A 6,962-nucleotide genomic window follows, 5' to 3' on the forward strand; every position below is an offset into this window, starting at 1 on the left:
ACTAATCCTTGATGAACAAGGAGCAACCGTAACGGATCAGATCTACTAAACTATGATCAAGCGGGTGCCGCCCCTACACCTGAGATAGGTGTAAGGGCGGCTAGATGTGCAAGGGTTGCATAACGAAAGCATGTAATTCGAAGAACAATGCTAACCCTAACACATCTAAGATAACTACGTTGCTCGCCATCAAAAGGCTTCAGCACGAGCAACGCATGAACAACGTGGGCAGGCTTGTGCTGCCTAGATCGCAAGATGCGATCTAGGCAGCATGGTGCTTACCGGAGAAACCCTCGAGACGAAGGAGTTGGCGATGCGCCGAGATTTGTTTGTGTTGAACGTTGGTTGTTGTTTATTCCATAAACCCTAGATACATATTTATAGTCCAGGGGACTTTCTAACTCAAGCGTGCACCTAACCGTGCACGGGTAAAACTCTAACTCCTAATCGACTCGTAACCTAATATGTTACAGATACAAGGGCAAACTTGCCCAAACTTTGCATGTAAGGCCGATTCACGTATTTCTTCTATATATATATCTTCAAGTCCATCTTGATCGCGGCCCACCTCTGACTCGGTCAAATTCTGGTGATAACACATGCCCCCCTGGTTTTGGAAATGACATTTCCAAAATCAGTACGCTTTTCTTTCGTCGGGTCATGTCGTGGCAGAGCAGAAACTGCCGCAGAATCCTCATCATGATGCCTTGCCCCTTCCACTTCTCCACGTGGCCGCAAAACTTTCCTGTTGGGCAACATCTCCTCGGAACTGCTTGTGGCATTGAATCTCTCTCATATCCCCTTTATTTAACCGTTCTAAACAGCTTGCGCCTCCTTCGTCCTCCTCGCATTAGCACCAAGAAACCCTCTGTGCCACCATGTCCTCTTCCTCCTCCTCCTCCGAGCTTTCCTACGGGTCCTCCTCCTCCCGTGAGATGCCGCCGGAAATCCGTGCCCCAGAAGAATGGGACGAGGAGAGCCACGCCTCCTCCATTTGGTCCGAGGACGACAAGTCCTTGACCAGCGGGGATGAAGATCTTCAGTTCCTCGCCGACGGGGAACTGGAGTCAGAAAGCGAGAACGACCGGTTCCCCTGGGACGGCTGCCCCACCTCTGAAGAAGAGGAAGAGGAAGACGACGACGACGACGACTCCCTCGAGGGCTACCCGCCGGCAAAACGCCTCCGCATGTGGTGGGACGACGACAGCAGCGACGATGAAGACGGGGATGAAGCTCCCGTAGAGGGCTACGGGAGTAGCGACGAGGAGCCCATCGGCGAGCGGTGCCGATAAGAGTTCCGAGGATGCCGACGAGGGCAGTGATGGCCCATAGATTAGGATCCACTAGTGTAGGCCTAGCAGTAGTAGATTGGTCAATAGACCCTTCTTTTGTTCTTCCTTCTTTGAGCAATCGGCTCTTTCTCTGTAAGAAACTCCTGTTTATGAATGAAGAAGTTTCCCCAATTTGACTTTGCTGATTTCTTTTTAAACCGATTCGCAATGAGCCGATGGCCACGCATCGGTCTCTCACAATCCGCTCTCCCTTTCTTCGACCACAGGGTGACTGCAATCTTGGTTAAAACTCAAAAGCCGACGCCAGCGCATCAAATCTTCATGAACTATCCTTCACCCTTTCAAACAATGAATTTGAGTTCCGCCAGGTCATCACCCTTGACGCAAATCGCGGCACAGAACTAGCCGATGGCTACCCAATCGGCTTTCAAAAAACAGAGCATCTATCAGGCCAGCTGCCCCCCGAGTCTCAGTCAAGGCGAAACAGAGACGAGGGCATGCCATTCAGACAAAGGGGCCTAGGCCAGATCAATGTCTGAGAGAACATTCATGTAGAGCCAGCCGATTCCCAGCAAAATCGGCTCTTCAGAGCAGAGAACCTTTAGGGTGAGCTGCCCCCGAGCTTCTTCAGACCGCCTTAGCCCGATCTGCACATCCATGCTGTTCTTGGCATTGTTCTTGAAGAGAGAACCTGAGCCATTGAACCATTGAACCACTCCATTGAGGAGTTCTCCCATCACAGCCTCTCTTCGCGGTCCACTTCCTGCTCCATTGATCCTCTGACAGTTACAGTTACACCTCTTGAGTCGATGGCCATGCATCGGCTGTGCTCAAAATTTTTCGGTTTTTTTGAATTTTTACGGCCGATTTATGCATCGGCCCCGATACTTTAATACTCATCACCAACGGATGAGACACTTCTACTGCATATCCTTGTGTTTTATCCACCTGGGTGCCCCCCCGAGCCGATTCTGTCAAGAGAATTGATGGTATCGGCTCTGTTGGATTACATGTTGAACCCGAGCAGAATGGATGGTGAGGATAATTTTGGCCGATTGCTGGAATCGGCCTCCACGTTGCTTGCTCGGTGAAGGTTTTGTACTGTCCCTTCATAAATTTTTGGGGCCGATCACAAGGATCAGCCTCGCCACGTTTGCTCATTGACGTGCTCTTGCTACTCGTTCAGGCCGGTAGATAAAACCAGCCCAATCTCTCGACTTTATCATGTTGGTGCGCTTGCTGTCGTCCACCTTGAGTGCATCGTATAATCGTGGAGCACTAAGCTTCGTCGGAAGAACGAGCACCATGTTTGTGCCAGCCGATGTTTCATCATCAGCTTTCCTTTGCTTGGGGCGCCACTCCATTTTCCGTGGACGACCCTCTTCATCCAGGGTTCGCTGAACCCTCGCAGCCAGATCAGGCCTTGCCTTCCTCAATGTATGCAAGTATAACCTCTCGGCTTCCTCCAGGCCGCGCAATCGCTGAACCCTGCGTTTCTGGGAACAGGCTGAGTCCATCGGGGCACCACCTTGGCCGGTGGTACTGTCTTCTTCTTCTCCCTCGTCTTCTGAATCTTCGAGATCTTTCAACCGAGGGGACTCAGCGCGTTTACTTTGTGGCGGGAGAGGCCCTAGGCGTTTGAACACGGACACGTTGGCTGTCTCCTTCTTCTTCTGGTTGCATTACTGGCGGTTGCCGATTGTGGGCAATCGGCTCATTCCTGAATCCCAGCAGTGTCTGAAGAAGGGACAGTCCCAGTGCCTATCCTCGTCGACTCGCTCCCCCAACTTTTCCTTGGCACGGCGCACGTACTCCTCCTCATCACGATCATGCCGACGACGTCTCCTGTCGTCCCTAGCTAGACGATCTTCTTCATCATCGTCGTTGAATCGCCGGCGTTGGTCATACTGACTCACATACTTGTTGAGGAGGTGATCGGAGAGAGGTCGTTGATACCTTATGTTTTTCACCTCTCCCTCCGTGACGTAGCGCTTGCCGTCTTGGCGGAGCCGATCGCGTGGAGCGGCTTCCTCTCGTATCTTTGCTATGAGAGCAGCTGCCCTCATCTCCGTCCTTACCGAGTGGAGTCCCGGTCCTACCATGTTGATATTGTACGAGAAATCCGGCTGGCACCCTCCATGGTAAGTATACTCCACCATGTTTACGGCGGGGAAGGGGTGTGTGTCGACCTTCATGGCGTATTGGTTGAAAATCAACCATCCGTTTTCTATCGCCATTTGGATCTGCTGCCGCCACACCCTGCAGTCGTTGGTGGTGTGGGTGAACGTGTTATGCCACTTGCAGTATGGCTTTCCATTCAGCTCTTGCACCGTGGGGATCTTGTGGCCTTCGGGTACCTTTATATGCTTCTCCGTGAGTAAGAGATCAAAAATCTGCTCCGTCTTGGTCACGTCGAAGTCGAACCCTTTTGGAGGGCCCCGTGGCTTCACCCATTTGCGGGACACGGGGCCTGTCGCTCGAGTCCATTCAGCCACTTGCTACCTCCCGATCTCCCGCGAGCACCTTCATCCTCGTCCGCCTCAACCAGGGTCACCGCACGCTTGAATTTGTCCTGGTAAACATCCGGGTGGCGCTTCTCATATGCCGACGCCTTCGCACCATGTGCGCCAATGAAGGGTAGTCTGCTTGGGAGGCCACGTCCTTAATCGATGATGAGAGACCCACCACCGCCAACTCGATCGCTTCTTTTTCACTTACATGAGCCGAAAAGCATCGGTTCCTAATGGTCCTGAAGCGCTGGACGTATTCTGACACTGTCTCCCCGCGCTTCTGTCGTACTTGTGCTAGATCGGCAATACCAACATCGGAAGCCTCTGAGTGAAACTGCTCATGGAACTGCTCTTCCAACTGCTTCCAAGTCCGGATGGAGTTCGGTGGCAGCGATGTGTACCACTCGAAAGCCGATCCTGTGAGGGACTGTGCGAAGAACCTCACACGCAACTCGTCTGATGCTGAGATCGTGCCCAGCTGTGCCAAATATCGGCTCACATGCTCGATGGAGCTGGAACCATATGATCTACTAAACTTCGTGAAGTCCGGGAGCCGATATTTGGGTGGTAGCGGGATCAGTTTGTAGTCGTTGGGGTACGGCTTGGTGTAGCCGAACGTCTTCCTTTTCGGCATCATGCCGAAATGATCTTTCAGGATTGCACAAATCTGATCCGCGGTGATGGCTGAAGGTGTCGAACCCTGAAGATTCGCCGGGGTGGCATACTTAACCAGCCATGCTTGCTTTTCTGGTTCTAAGCCAACTGCAGGAGCTGGGCTCGGAGGTTTGTCGGAGTGGCGTACTTAGCTAGCCACGTTTGCTTCGTTGACGTCGAAACCCCCGGCGGGCAGAGACGGTCAACACGGTAGAGCCGGGAACAACTAGGGCTGCGGCTGGCCCCAGTCCCTCAGAGCGACGGCCCGCAAAGCCTCCTGGTCGCACGTCCGATGTTTATCACAAGGGCGTGCCACCTACCTATACCTGGTCAGGAAGGTGTGGATGATGCCTCGCTTAGTTTCCTGCAGGGCACACACGCAAACATTAAATACGAGCCTCGATCGGCTCTCAGGTTATCCTGTGAATCGGCTCAAAGAGCCGATCCACCCATGATCCGGACGAGGTGTCCGAATATATGGTGGTCCTGCTTGATCAAGGTAAAGCTAATGAGATCTACGACGATTTAGGGTTTTCACCGCATAATCGGATCATCCTACTCACGATTGGGCCTCGCGCTCGCGCACGGTGACCGTAAGCCGATCCTAGACGGGGCCTAAAAACCAACACGAGGTTGATCCCCGGAACATCCTTTCTAGGGCTAGCAAACGCCACCCTACACGCCGCTGGATCCTCCAACCCTTTGTAAGGCCTAACTATTGCGGATGTTAAACTAATCCTTGATGAAACAAGGAGCAACCGTAACGGATCAGATCTACTAAACTATGATCAAGCGGGGTGCCGCCCCTACACCTAAGATAGGTGTAAGGGCGGCTAGACATGCAAGGGTTGCACTACGAAAGCATGTAATATGAAGAACCATGCTAACCCTAACACATCTAAGATAACTACGTTGCTCGCCATCAAAAAGGCTTCAGTACGAGCAACGCATGAACAACGGGGATAGGCATTACGCTGCCTAGATCGCAAGATGCGATCTAGGCAGCATGGTGCTTACCGGTAGAAACCCTCGAGACGAAGGAGTTGGCGATGCGCCGAGATTTGTTTGTGGTTGAACGTTGGTTGTTGTTTATTCCATAAACCCTAGGTACATATTTATAGTCCAGGGGACTTTCTAATGTGGGCGTGCACTAAACCGTGCACGAGATAAACTCTAACTTTTAATCTAGATACAATCTATTGTAATTAAAGATACATGGGCAATCTAGCCCAAATTCTCCGAGCAAGGCCGCTTCAGAGATCTTCCACATGTAATCTTCCAAGCCCATCTTGATCGCGGCCCACCTCCTAATTTAGCCAAAATCTGGTGATAACACATGCCCCCCTGGTTTTGGTAATGATAATTTCAAAACCACTCTGTTTTTTTTTCTCCAAGGGGTCATGTCGTGGCAGAGCAGAACCGTCGCAGTATGCTTCATCATGACGACTTGCCTCCCCAACTTCTCTGCACGATTTGACAGTTTTGGCACCATGTCCTCGAAAACTGCTCGAAAATTAAATCCCCATCTCCTTTCATTTAACCGCATCGAACAGTTCTCCTCTTCATCCTCTTCGCATTAGCACTTCCAAAAAACCCTCCCCTGCCACAATGTCTTCTTCCTCCTCCGCCTCGTCGGATTTTTCCACCCAGTCCTCTTCGTCTCGCGAGCCGACGCCGGAGCCGAACCCGGCGGAGGCCCACGCGGCCAACATCCGCCGCGCCATTGAGGCCGGGGAGGAGTCGAGCCATGACTTCTCCCTCTGGTCGGAGGATGACAAATCCTCGACGGATGGGGAGAGTGACCTCCGCTTCCTCGCCGACGGGGAATCGGAGGAGGAGAGCGATGACGATCGCTTCTCCCGGGACGACTTCACCACCTCCGAGGAGGTGAAGGAGGAGGAAGAGGAGGACGACGACGACGACAGCTTCCCCGACGAGCCGCCGGCCAAGCGCCATTGCCCCTGGCCGGGGAATCTGAGTGACTTCGACAGCGACGACGACGACGACGACGAGGAAGACGAGGACAACGAAGGTCCTGCCGGCGGCCGCTGGAGCAGCGACGACGAGCCGGCCGGGAGCAGCGCCGACAGCGGCGATGACGGCGACGACGAGGGCAGCAACGGCCCGTAGATAGGGCCCTTAGCATAGGGTCAGTAGCGGTAGACGGGGCAATGTATCCCCTTAGTACTCCCTTTTGAGAGCAATCAGCTCTTCTGTGTAAGAAATCTGGTTTATCAATGAAGAAATTCCCCAATTTGATTTTGCCGATTTCCCTTAGGATAATTTAGCCGATTGTCCTTCGTGCTGATTCTGCCGATTGTCAATTTGGTCAAAGCCCAGTGAGCCGACGGCAGCGCATCGGTCCCTCACGATAAATTTCGAGATAGATCCATCCGGACCCAAACTTCCGGTCAAACAAGGCCAAGCCATAATCGCGCAAATCCTAGGACTTGTAAATGCGGATCTCACGAGGATGGCATGTTAAACTTAGCGGCAAACCCCTGAA

This window comes from Lolium rigidum, chromosome 3, assembly GCF_022539505.1.
Source record: "Lolium rigidum isolate FL_2022 chromosome 3, APGP_CSIRO_Lrig_0.1, whole genome shotgun sequence".
In the NCBI taxonomy this organism is placed as follows: domain Eukaryota; kingdom Viridiplantae; phylum Streptophyta; class Magnoliopsida; order Poales; family Poaceae; genus Lolium; species Lolium rigidum.